Source organism: Acinonyx jubatus, chromosome B3 (genome assembly GCF_027475565.1).
Source record: "Acinonyx jubatus isolate Ajub_Pintada_27869175 chromosome B3, VMU_Ajub_asm_v1.0, whole genome shotgun sequence".
Lineage (NCBI taxonomy): Eukaryota > Metazoa > Chordata > Mammalia > Carnivora > Felidae > Acinonyx > Acinonyx jubatus.
Genome location: NC_069386.1, coordinates 47,185,999 through 47,198,214, shown reverse-complemented (window position 1 = coordinate 47,198,214; position 12,216 = coordinate 47,185,999). Strand labels below are relative to the sequence as shown.

At 39.0% G+C, this 12,216-nt stretch overlaps 1 protein-coding gene across 1 annotated transcript in view; it reads right to left on the bottom strand.

Annotated features, from left to right (window-relative positions):
- Window positions 1-11,913, bottom strand: part of MNS1 (meiosis specific nuclear structural 1) — a 93,019-nt gene extending 81,106 nt beyond the window's left edge. Inside the window, exons 1-2 of the mRNA XM_027067320.2 lie at window positions 11,820-11,913; window positions 4,351-4,486 (exon numbers count right to left, since the gene is read on the bottom strand). The gene's annotated coding sequence lies outside the window, so the exon portion shown is untranslated. The remainder of the gene's footprint in view (window positions 1-4,350; window positions 4,487-11,819) is intronic.
- Between the last annotated feature and the right edge of the window lie 303 nt (window positions 11,914-12,216).

Genomic DNA, 12,216 nt, shown 5'->3' with positions numbered 1-12,216 from the left:
AAAAATCAGTGACACGTTTTGAGTTCACCTCTACGTAGGAAATGAAAGGTTCTCTGTACAGCTGAGAACTGTCTCTGGGTTATAGATGGGGGCATCTGTTTGGTCACTAATGATCCCATGCTGCCTAAGTCAGCCTCTGTGTAAGGAAAGAAAAGTTTTCTCTTAACTTACAGACCCACCTTTGTGCGATTTTAAATTTACCCACGGTGTGATGGGATTTAGACTGAGTAGAAAGATGGAATTATTAAAGGGCTTAAGAAATTATTTAATAGACGACAATGTTAGCCTGATAAACAGGGACTAAGTATTTTTAATATTGCTTTTTTATACAGTCCTTCCATTTCGTGCTGAGAAATTGTGCCAACTCAGAGGTTTATGACTCAAGGATGTGATCATCCTGAAGGGATGGCTCGCCCTATGGAAGGGCTAAATTCTTGGAATAACACAAAAACAAAAACTTTGTCTTCCTCGTAAAACAGTGCCATTTCCATAGGCCTTAGTGGCATCCTGACATTGTATTGTATATCGTTTCAGTTCCTCAATTCATGTGATATTTTTTTCAATAAATAGTTTACAAAACAGCCAGAGGACATAGTCTAGAATTCACACCCATCTTTTTGAGATGATGGTTTTATTATTTAGAGGATCAAAATGAGAATCTTATTCCATTGCCATTTCTCTTTTGAAAACATAGATGTTACTAAGGGTAGGAGCAAAGTATTGCTTTGATACTATTCTTTCCTTCTTTTTTTAATTAATTTATTTATTTTGAGAAGAGAGAAAGAACACGCAGTGTGATCAGGGGAAGGGCAGAGAGAGAGGTAGAGAATCCTAAGCAGACCCCGTGTTGTCAGCGCAGAGCCTGGCACAGGGCTGAATCTCATGAACCATGAGATCATGACCTGAAAAAATCAAGAGTCACTCACGGAGTATCTGACTTTGGGCGTCTGACTTTGACTTGGGTCATGATCTCGCAGTTCGTGAGGTCGAGCCCCGTGTCAGGCTCTGTGCTGACAACTCAGAGCCTGGAGCCTGCTTTGGATTCTGTGTGTCCCCCTCTCTCTCTCTGTTCCTCCCCTGTTTGTGCTCTCTCTCTCTCTCTCTCTCAAAAATGAATAAACAGTAAAAAAAAAGAGTCATTAACTTAACCAACTGAGCCACCCAGGCGCCCCAATATATCCCTTATTTTTTAATCAAACCATGAGAGCTGGCGTGCATCATGCGTATTGAGTATGTTCACTGGGCTGAATGTAATCATGTTGATGGTATTGTTAACGCTTACACCAGTAGATGGCACTCTGGTTCAAACTGAAACTAAGCTTCCAGTTGTCCCGCAGTAACCTATATTGAGCTCTGTGAAGAAGACATTGTACTAGTCAGCCAGGATGTACCCAAGTGAAAATGTGTGGCAACACAGAAGTACCTCAAAATCACATTTGCAAACTTCTTTAGGAAAGTGGATGTGTACCAGGATATAGAGTGATCAGAATGCTATAATTAGAGGGATTAGCTGAGAATTCTTTTGTGGAAGAGCTTCCTTACGTAGAGTGTTTTTGAATGGGTGGAAGGGACAGGAGGCAGCGAGCAGCAGACATGCCAGGTGGGAAGAGTGGCCTGTAGAGGTCAAAGAAGTGGTGTGAAAAATATGAGACATTTGGGGTCTACTGTGAGAAAGTTATCTGATGCAGACTTAAAGTCACTAGCTAATCTTCATATCATGGGAAGAAAGCCATGAGACAAGGCTTGGGGGTGGGGGGGAGGTTGCCAAGAGCAAGAGAAACACTCAGCTTTGCAAAAATAAACAGGCAACTAAAACATGCCCAGCCAAAGTTATGCATTGTATTGGATTTTTACTTTTGATTGTTTATCACAGTAAATAAAATTCAAATCAGCTAGCTAAGCCAATATCTTCAACTTCTGGTTTTATATACATGTAATAACTTATGTTTATATTTTATATTAAGTAATCCTGGAATTGGGAGAACTTGTACTAGTAAACGTTGAGTTTTCCACCTACATATAGAACTCCGTGTGTCTCCAGCATGTCCAAAGAGCCATCCGTTAGACGGTAATTTTTTTTAATCTTCTTAATTTCCTAACTTTCGCCATCTCTTTCTGCAAATTTTTGTATCGTTTCTTTATTTTGCCTAAACTTAGGATAACAAGAAGGTCAGAGTATGAAGAGAGAAATGTATTTGTGATTGGGATTTAGCTTGTATTTATTTTTAGAGCATTTGAGGCAATGGAGGAATCTTAATTGGCATTGTACTTTCTAATGCAAATTCATGGTTAAAGCAGGAAGGAGGTGTTTTAAATAATTCAGCAGAAACTGCACCAAACCAACAGTTAGTTAAAATCTCTTTCAGTTCTCAAGTATAGAAAACCATTAATGGGAACTATGTTGTTTAATCTACAGAAAGTGTTTTCCATTCACCATATGTTACCAGGACTATAACTAAAATAGTAATTCATTATGAGGATGAGTCTTTAAAATGCTGTGCTGAGGCCCTGGGTTCTGGAACCACTGGCTGGGTCAGCACTTTGTGGTTTTAAACAGGGATATGCCTTGGGTAAGAGAAAGAGAATGAGGTTCATTAATTCTTGATGTGCTTTAAACACAGAAACACTGTACTTTTTTCTATTTCTTAGATGGGGAAAACCATCCTTAAACAAATAGGCTAAATACTCTGATTGGTTAGTTCTCCTCAAAACTAGTAATGTCTCCCTCTCAGTGTGAGTGAATGGATGCTCCCTACAAGCTGTCATTGGGACAGGGGCTTGCAGTTTGCTTAAGAGAGAGGTTTCCATGTGGTCCCTGCTATGGTCACCATTCTAATCGATAAAACCAGTTTGCAAGAGGACTAGGTGAAGTTAAGCGTGCAGTCTGGTGGCAAAGAGTAGAGGAAACGTAGCTGTCATGCTGGAGGTCATGACCTAACCCTTGTTAGCCTGCTGCTCTCTCTGGCTCAGACAGTCTCGGTCTGAGTTTCTCAGTATTTTCGCCATTGCACTTCTGGTGTGCTGGCCTTGGGATCTGAAGATAGTCCTTGGGCCATATTCCTTGATGCGAAAATGCATGTCCTGTTCAAGAAAGTTGTGTGACTGGAGGGAGGTGTGGAGCTGAGTCAAGTGGGCTGAGCAGTAAAAAACTAACCTAGAAAAATAGGGAGAAAGAGTGTTTCATTGAGGAGGGCCTTGAACACTGAGGATTTGGGTCTTTTAGAAGAACGTTTGGGTTGGAGGCCACACACACACTCTTACATTTAGTCCCAGTCGTTTATGACATATTTTCCAAAGCAGTTGCAACTTAAATTCTTTATTTCCAACCATAAGCCATGAAAAGAATCTTATAGCCCCTAAAATATTCATGTTATTGCTGCTGCATGTTCATGCTGGAATTTGAGGGCTTGCCTTCAGCTATACCTTAGCATAAAAGAAATCGTAGTAAAAATAATTGGCATAAAGCCATCAACTTGCTCATTTGCTCTCTTTCACTGTAAGACAATAAAGGAATTAAATGATGTCTCATTTGGCTTTACACATTTGCATACTTAAATGTTTGGATACTTCCCTGCTAAGTAAATTGAGTCTGATCAGACAAGCTAGGAGTGAGTGAATACTTAGAATTTTCAAATGGATTAATTCTTTCTGACTGCGGATTACTAGTAATATTTTTAACTATTATACTGTATCAATGACATATTGTTTAATGGATGAAGCAGGCTAACAAAGCTGTATGCTACTTGTGAGGAAAAAATTACATACTCACCACATATGGGTTTTGTTTCTAGATACATGTAATATGGTAATACACACACAAAGACACACACACATATAAAAACCAGTATATCACTATCTGTGAATACAAATTAAGTCATTTTAACATTTAAATGGCCAAACTACAATGGCCCTGAGCCATTTCCTGCTTGATTATCCAGTCTTTTTAAAGAGTCCCCTTCCCAAAATATTTCTAAGGGTCCCAGGGTAGTTCACATGCATTAAAAAATATTAGTCTCAGGCCCAATTACTCCATTAATGTGAAACCCCCATCTATAATTCTGGTAAACTTGAGGTTTACTCACACAAATTAAGAATTATGAAAAAAAAAGTGATTCTAATATAATTACTTATTCCTGCCAAACACAGCAGTGAGCTTTCTTGTTTTGTTCAGGAAAATAGCGATTTGGGGGTGATAGTAAAGTGTTCCCTCTTCTTTGTGTTTTCCACCATCCAAGATGTCCTAAAGCAAAGCAGTTTGGTGACCAAGTGTTACAGTTCATGAAAAGTGCGCGCGCACACACACACACACACACACACACACTCCCACTCTCACGTACATACACACATTACCTTTCTGTGGGTTATCAGCCATCCACTGGGCCTAAACTGGAGCAACTTTCTTTAATTTTCCTTCCACTGGGAGGAAGCATTCAGCCAAACCTCAAGCATTTTCTTCCTTCATTCTCTGCTTCCACTCTTCTTACAACTGTAAATAAAATACATGTCTCTATAAGAATAAGTTATCAGCATAATATAACCATATTGGACACAGAGGGGAAAAAAATTCCCTCCCCTACCACCCAGCTCATGCCCAATCTTTTATTGACACTCATTCTACTCTGGATTAGGAAATTTTAAGTCCATATAGCCGGCTTTTGTTCAGATTTTTAAAAAATCAAATATGAAAAAGATTTAATAACAAAACTGAGAGTTTGGGTCTATCCACCTATCTATCATGTACCTATGATCTTTAAGAGAGAATATACTACTTCTTTTTCAAGCACATATGAAACATTTCTACCAATAAGCAATGTAATAGGAAACAGAGAAAGCCACAAGAAATTCCAAAGAATCAAGTGATATATTACCTGACAGTATGCGATAAAATTAGTATAGAAAGAAATCAGTAACAAGAAAAAAAAATTTTTAATGTACATGCCTGGAAACTAAAAAATACACAGACCCTTTGGTTAAAAAGGAAACTTAGGAGCACCTGGCTGGCTCAGCCAGAAAAGCATGTGACTCTTGATCGCAGGGTGGTGAGTTCAAGCCCCCACTTTGGGTGTAGGGATTACTTAAATAAACTTTAAAAAAAAAAGGAAATTTAAAAAAAAAAGAGAGAGAGAGGCAAACCATAAAACAGACTCTTAACTATAGAGAACAAACTGAGGGTTGCCAGAGGGGAGGTGGGTAAGGGGATGGACTAAATGAGTGATGGGTATTGAGGAGGGCACTTGTGATAAGCACTAGGTGTTGTATGTAAGTGATGAATCACTAAATTATACTCCTGAAACTAATATTACACTACCTGTTAATTAAGTGGAATTAAATTTTTTTAACGTTTATTCATTTTTTGAGAAACAGATAGAAACAGAGCATGAGAGGGGAAGGGGTAGAGAGAGAGGGAGACACAGAATCCGAAGCAGGCTCCAGGCTCTGAGCTGACAGAGTCCTAACGCAGGGCTTGAACTCACAAACTGAGAGATCATGATATGAGCTGAAGTTGGACGCTCAACCGACTGAGCCACCCAGGTGCCCCCAATTAAGTGGAATTTAAATAAAAACTTGAAACAACAACAAAAAATAAAACTTAAAATTAGATGGTATTAAAAATATACCAGTCAAAATCACTACTTAGAAGGAAATTTATAGATTTAAAAAACATACCAGAAAACAAGAAAGACTTAAAACTAATGAGCTAAATGCTCACCTCAGCAAGTTGAAAATGAACAACAGAGAAAGCCCAAAGAAATATGAAGGAAAGAAGTCATAAACATGATAAATCAATAAAATACTGAAAAATAACAACACTCCAAATGAGAGAAATTTAGCTAACGCAAGACCTGAAATTTTTTTCAGATCAATAAAATAGACAAGCTTCAGGCAAGAATGATAAGGAGGGAAAAGATGAGAGAGAGAAATTGCAAATAAGCAAAACACAGAAAGAAATTAGAAATTTGAAATTACACAGATGCATGTATACACACACCAATGTATCTGAACACTTAAGTGTCTACAAAAGTATACAAACGCCAGGGGCGCCTGGGTGGCTCAGTCAGTTAAGGGTCCCACTTCGGCTCAGGTCATGATCTTGTGGTTTGTGAGTCTGAGCCCCACACTGGGCTCTGTGCTGACAGCTCAGAGCCTGGAGCCTGCTTCAGATTCTGTGTCTCCCTCTCTCTCTGCCCCTCCCCTGCTCACACTCTGTCTCTCTCTGTCTTTCAATAATAAATAAAGGTTAAAAAAAGTATACAAATGCCAAAACAATGCAAGATGAAATCTAAAATGTAAATAGACTAGTCAAATCAGAAAAATAATAGAAGAATTCACCTTTGCATAAAAAGAACAAAAATTCTCCAACCCCAGACAATTATATAAGTAAATTCTACCAAATTCTTAGAAATATATATGATTCCTCCCATATGCAAGTTGTTACAGAAAGTAGAAAAAGTGAGAAAGTTACCCAACTCACTTTATGAAGTCTGTATAACCTGGATTCCCGTACAAACTATAGTAGTAGAAGAAAATTATACCCATTTCATATGTGGAAATGAATGTAATATCTAAAAAAAAAAAAAAAATCTAACTGAACCTACCAGTGTTTTAAAAAAATAATATAATAAAATAAAATTTATCCCAGGATGAAGAATGGTTTTATAACAGAAAATCTGTCCATGTAAATCATCATATTAATGAGCTAAAAAGGAAAAAATTACATAACCATCCCAGAGAAGCTTAAAAAGAATTTGAAAAAGCTGAACAACTATTTGTAATATAAAAATATAAACTCTCAAATAACTAAAAACAGAAGGGAACTTCTGGAATGTATTAAAGGCTCTACATTGCCACCCACAGCAAACACCACACTTATAAGGGAAACTTTAAATGCAGCCATTTTGAAATAAAAAAACCAGGCAAGAAAACAGTCATCACCACTCTTTTGGAAGTCCTGGCCAATGTAATGACACAGAAAAAGAAACTGGAAGTGAAAGTATGGTAAAGGAAAATACTTTATTTTATCACTATTTGCTGCAACATGATTACCTACATGGAAAACTTTCAGAATTAATAGCCTATCAGAATAAGAGAGCTAGTGTTTTCATTACACTAACAGTCTTTTCTTAATTTTTTAATATTTATTTATTTTTGAGAGAGAGAGAGAGAGAGAGAGAGAGCAAGTGGGGGAGGAGCAGAGAGAGAGGGAGACACAGAATCTGAAGCAGGCTCCAGGCTCTGAGCTGTCAGCACAGAGCCCTACATGGGACTCAAACTCACGAACCTGTGAGATCATGACCTGAGCTGAAGTTGGATGGTCAACCGACTGAGCCACCCAGGAACCCCTCATTACACTAACAATTAAAGAGAAAATATAATTTGAAAACAACATCACTCACAGAAACAGCAATTATATAAAGTCTAAGAATGAAATAATAAAGTATGCATAAGACTTCTATGGAGAAAAATCTAAAGCTTTATATCTTTAAAAGGGTAAAAAAGAAAGAATCTGAATAAAGAACTGACTAAAGATTTTTTATGTTAATGGATGAAATGACTTACTTGTTTTAAAGTAACAGTTCTCCCCAAATGAATCCATAAACGCAAAGGACACTTACCCTATTAGAAATAAGAGCTATCATAAAGCATTGTGCTAATGCTGTAGAAATAGGCAAACAGAACAATGGAACAAAATACAGTCCTCCAAATATACCCACTGACATATGGGTACTTGATAAATGAAAAAGGTGATATCTCATGTCAGTGGGAAGAAGTAGATTCTTTAGTAGATGGAGTCGGGTAACTTTCTTGACATTTGGAGAAAAACAAATGTAGATCCTTTACACCATACACACCATACACAAAAGTGAACTTCAGATCAACGAGTCCTAAATATAAAAGATTAAAATTATACAGCCAAGGGGCACCTGGGTTGGCTCAGTTAAGCGTCCATCTCATGATTTTGGCTCAGTTCATAATCTCATGGTTTATGAGTTCAAGCCCCATGTTCGGCTCTGTGCTAACAGTGCAGAGCCTGCTTGGGATTCTCTCTCTCTCCCACTCCCTGCCTCTCCCCCAGGTGCTCTCTTTCTCTCTCAAAAATAAATAAACAAACTAGAGTATTTTTCTATTCAATGAAGAATGCAATGGATACAATTAACAAGTGACACCTTGGGAAAAGATGTTTGCAATGATTAAACAAACCAAGAGATTAATATCCCTTGGAATTAATATCACAAGGAATACTTACAAATAAATAAGAGAAGAAAGAAAGCCTAGCAGAACAAAAAAGAATACAAATGAGGAGTTCACATAAAGGGAAATCTGAACAGTTATAAGACCATTGAAGAGATATTCAACCACATTAGCAGTCAGAGAAATAGATATTAAAATGAGATGTCATTTGATGTACACAAATTTGGTAAAAATTATAAAGTCAGAAAATACCACGTTTGGTGAGGATGAAGGGACACGTACTTTCATGTACTATGAGTGGAAGCGTAAACTGTATAGCTATTCTTAAAAGCAATCTGCCAATAATTGGTAAGCCAAAGATTTGTAAACTCATATTCACAACCCTAGCCTTCATTACATATCCTAAAGAAATTCCTACCCAGATAGATCCATAAGGGGACATATATGAGGATGTTTATTGCCGTGCTGTCTTTTCTAGAGAGCAGTCAACCTTGAATTGTTCAACTTCAGGGGAAAGGATCAGAAAATGTGACTAGATTCTGTGGGATATTACACACGAGTAGGAAGCAATAAATGAAATACACATAGAGCCACAATATAGATCATAAAACATGGTGTTGAATGAAAAAAAGTTACACCACAATACCCTTTGTGTGAATTAACACATACATGTACAAAAGAGCACAGCATATGTTATAGGCATACATAAATATTTGAGGACATCTGCCAAATCCATCAGAGTGGATGCCTCTGTGGGGAGGAAGGAATGAGTGCGCAGGGATCATGACTGAAGGGGAAAAATGAAATAAAATAAAAATAAAATATAATGAAATAAATGAGGGGCTATGTTGACCCATGTCAACAACAAGGGTGCCATGAAACAGAAATGTGATTAACTCAGCCTCTGGCACCTGATGGTGCACGTCACAAGCAGATCCTAGAAAGGAAGAAAGGGAGAGTGCAAAGCACTGACCTTGCCTGAGACAAACCTCTACTCCCTCATAGTTGAAAGGTGTCAGGAATTCCTCAACCTCCCCATAACTTACAAAATAAAGAAAGGACCCAAGGTCCTCAGCAATACATTCAAATCTTCTCATCATCTGACCCTTGCCTCCTTTAACCTAGTTGAAATTTTCTATCCACTTGTCCCCTACAAAGGCACTAGACTGTTTCATTCTCCTGGGTCTTTGCACCTGCTACTGCCACTGCTTGGATGTTTCCCCCCACCCCCCACACTTGTCTAGTTGCAAACTCATCCTCATTCAACATGGCCCCCTCTACAAACACCTTCCTTGGCCTTTCTCATCCTTCATCTGCTCTTCCCCTATACATCCAACAATCAGGACACTCATCACATGGCATTGCAATTACTTGTCCACATATCTCTCTTCTAATTAGATCACAAGCTCTTGAGGACATGCTTCTGTCTTGTTTTGGCACCCAGAACATGCCTAGAACACACAACCTTCCTATAACTGTTAATTGAATAAATGAGAGCATGCTCAGTCATGAGAATTTATAGAGATTTTAAGTGAGTGTCCATCTTTGTGTCTAGGGAAGTTCTTAATGAAGTGCTGGGAAAACACCAATATGTAGTGTTGTAGAGACTGGAGCAGTGAGAGGGGAAGGATTGTGAAGCTAAAGATCTGAGGAATTCCAAGTTAAATCAATGATCCTGCTGCCCCCGCCCCTCCTTTTTGCAGAATTGATTCCTACCACTATAAATAGCAGCGGGCCCTGCATCAGGAGCTACACTTCCTTGCATCTCTGACCTGTTGACTCCCCCATAGTGGAGTGCTGCTGTGATTGCCATTAGCATTTTTCCCCTGATGAGACAAGACACAGGAACTTAAAACTGTAGGGAAAAACCAAGTACATGGTTAAGTAAGCCGTTTGAAGAATTGTGGGGTGGATGCAAGCTGGGCTTATGCATTGGGCATATGGAAGCTGTGGTTGCACTCACTCCTCATCTCAGAACTTATCCAAGACATGTGGATTCAGGGAAGTCACCATTTTGAAACATATTCACAAATTTGCTTAAGAACTAATCCTGACGTAAGTTCCTGCAGCTGCTTTTGGAATATACCCTCGTTGAGTTCCAGCTAGAATTTAGATCTGCTATCTATTTTGCAGATTTGTGAGAAGGATTAAATTGGACAATATTTATAAAGCTTCTTTCTGTTTCCTGGTGCACAGTGAGTACTTGGCAAGTTAGACTGCCCCTCAAACGCTGCCCATGAAAAACTAAATGTATTAATGGGAAAAAATTATTTGAAGCAACAAGTGCCTTATAGATTCTGATTATATTTCTTTACATGCTCTCCCTCTCCCTCCCATCCTGCCACCTTCCCTTAGTCTTGCAACTTTATTCTCATCAAACTTAAACTTGATATTCTGATATGCATGTTTTGAGCTGCCTCATTGTTTAGATTAGGCAGGTATGACTTCTGGGACTCTGGTCTTTCAGTGCAGCTTCCATTCCCAACTGCCCTTCTTTTGATATTATCTCCATTGGAATCAGTCAAGTCCCAGGCTACCCAAACCCTCACCTTAGACTTTAAAGATAGTGGCTTGCGGAGCCAACATATTTACACCCATTAGGTGAGCATCACATTAGCAGTACCATTGCCCAGGCCAGGGATCCGGAAGTACATCCTAATGAGGACAGGAAGGGGAGGTTAGGGAAGGTGTCCCTGGGCCAAGCACAGAGAACCAGAAGAGGGCATAGACCCGTAGAGGAAATGCCAAATGGGCATAGGATGGCACCAAAGATACACTATCCATTTCTCAGAGTTATTTCTTGTCTTCCACAGTATTCATTCTTAGTATGGAATTCTTACCTGGGCAATCTTTGTCTATAATTTTTTCTTCTCCTTGGTCTACTTCCCTCATTTTCATAAATTGTCTTCCTAACACGTTTTCACCTCTATGTGTCAGTCTTTACCATGAAACTCACCCTTCTCCCCACCTCAACAATCTCTCCATGTAAAGTTAGACTTCTTGGGCCAAAGGTCAGTCACATTATATTTACATAAGCATAGGGGATATCAAGAACATCAGGAAACACAGTACAGATGTCTGAAACTACACTATGATAGGCCCGGCAGCTGTGGCCATTTGAACCCTCTCATGGGGAAGTAAGAAACCAAAATCCATAAACCAATCTTCAGGCAATAACATTGAGTTTGTCCACAAAGAATAGAGATCAGTGGAGTAAGACTCAGCATTAGTGAGCTTGGTACTGAATCTAATTATTTTCTGATATGAATTTGTTGTGGGAAATAGAACAACTGGTACTGACTTTTAAAGAGTTCTGAACCTATTTATTATTTGACCTCAATAAGACCATGAAGCTTATTGTTCTATGGTAAGACTTAGAATATGGTAGAGAAAGAATAAAGGTCAGGGGGAAAAAAACTGATCCTTCTGACTCTAAGGGATAGTAGGAAGAAGAGGACAGGCACAGTAGCCTCCAGAGTTCTTAGTTTTTTTCTCTCTTCTCGGGGCAAAGTTTTAAGGCAGGGGAACACCAACTAAACTGAGGAACAGACACTTTGGGGAATCAAAGAAAGAGACTAGAGCCTTTGTTCCCCTGTGTCCTGGCTCTGAGAGGGGGTCTTGAGGCTTACCTTGGCATCAGTGAGGTGACTTCACAACAAGGCTTGTAGTGGACCCCTCAGACCTGGGTTCCAGATGGAGCCACTTGGAGCCTAAGGATACAAGGCGCAGGGTCTACATGAGTGAGAGTGAGGGGAGGTCAAGTCAGCCAAGGAACGTCTAGACTAGGAGTCAGAAAATTATTGCCTATGGGTCAAATCCAGCCCAGTCTCCCATTTTATAAATAAAATAAACACCCATTTGTTTACATGCTGTCTGTGGCTGCTTTTGAGCTGCAGAGTTGGACTGCAACAGAGACTATAGGGTCCACAAAGCCTAAAATATTTACTACCTGGCTTTTTATTGAACAAGTTTGTCAACCCCTGCCCTAAGCCTTATGAAAGGCTTTTCAGGACAAGCTATTCAGGA